The sequence below is a fragment of the Frankliniella occidentalis genome, unplaced genomic scaffold (assembly GCF_000697945.3).
Source record: "Frankliniella occidentalis isolate FOCC.00 unplaced genomic scaffold, Focc_3.1 Scaffold45, whole genome shotgun sequence".
NCBI classification, from domain to species: Eukaryota; Metazoa; Arthropoda; class Insecta; order Thysanoptera; family Thripidae; genus Frankliniella; species Frankliniella occidentalis.
This window is the reverse complement of record NW_026267175.1, coordinates 942,652-943,723: the sequence shown is the minus strand read 5'-3', so window position 1 is coordinate 943,723 and position 1,072 is coordinate 942,652. Positions and strand designations below refer to the sequence as shown.

The window sequence follows — 1,072 nt, the reverse complement described above, 5'->3', positions numbered from 1 at the left end:
TCTGTCCTCCTGGTGGGCAACGCGCCGAGGACCCCCCGGGCCAGGTAAAGTAGACACTGAACCCATGTCACTGCAACTTGGTTCGACTGTAAACATTATCCGATAGATTTAACTCCGGCCCCGCCACATATCAAAGGATTTGCCATTCGCTGTAGATTGTGCAGGGAGTTGTGCGGGATCGGGTATCTTTCGGGGGGATGGGGAGGGAAGGGGTGGATAGAGGTTGAGGCGGGGGAAAAGCCCCCCTCCCCCCGGCTTAGTGATTGTGCAAGGGAGCACCACCTCTTTGGTACACATTTCTCCCCGTCCTCCCACGTCACGAATTTTCCTACGATTTTGAAACTAATCGGTTGCCAGTCAGGAGATTCGTCTTTACACGCCGTTGTAACACATGCGATTGACGTCACACACAACACGCCCAAACCTGAGGAGCGAAAAATCTTTTTCTTTCTTTAACACGAGTCAAGAGGAAATACAAGGAAGGAAGGGGGGGATCGGCCAAGAGCAGACCGAGCCTTGCTCTAAATCCCCTTTTGCTGCATCACGTAATCCTTTCCTAGGCTCTTCCGACCTCACCTCCTCCTCCCCCACGGAAGCCCCCGGAACGACAGCCAGAAATAGCATCCCGTGGGAACGATATCACAGATAGCTTAGATTTGACTTACCTCAAACCGAATCGGGACGTGCGTCGTGTGAAGAACGTCGTGAAGGTTAGGTTGAGCAAGTATTCCAGCGTCAGAAGTTTGAGGACGATGCGTTGATTCCAAGGAGTCCAAGGCGGTCCAGGCAAGTCTTGAACCGAGCAGAGTTGTGGTAAGTTTAGTGACAACACTTAAACATGGTTTTAGTCCGCATCGGAATCACGCGAACATTGCGTTCAGAACGAACTAACGAAGTGGATATTCGCCCGCCTGCCTCGCGCGATTGGATCGGCAGCGCGGGCGCCGACGCCCTAACCTAAAAACTCGACAGGCAGGAAACAGCATGCGGTTGTGGTTTAGCACTTCAAAAAAGCACTTACGCACAGTTACGGAGATAGGATTAACGCAAACACGATTGGCTGGAAAATTGG

General features: G+C 52.1%; 1 protein-coding gene across 1 annotated transcript in view; it reads right to left on the bottom strand.

Annotated features, from left to right (window-relative positions):
* Positions 1-805, bottom strand: part of LOC113208343 (hemicentin-2-like) — a 158,181-nt gene extending 157,376 nt beyond the window's left edge. Inside the window, exon 1 of the mRNA XM_052267043.1 lies at positions 666-805. The gene's annotated coding sequence lies outside the window, so the exon portion shown is untranslated. The remainder of the gene's footprint in view (positions 1-665) is intronic.
* Positions 806-1,072: the final 267 nt, after the last annotated feature.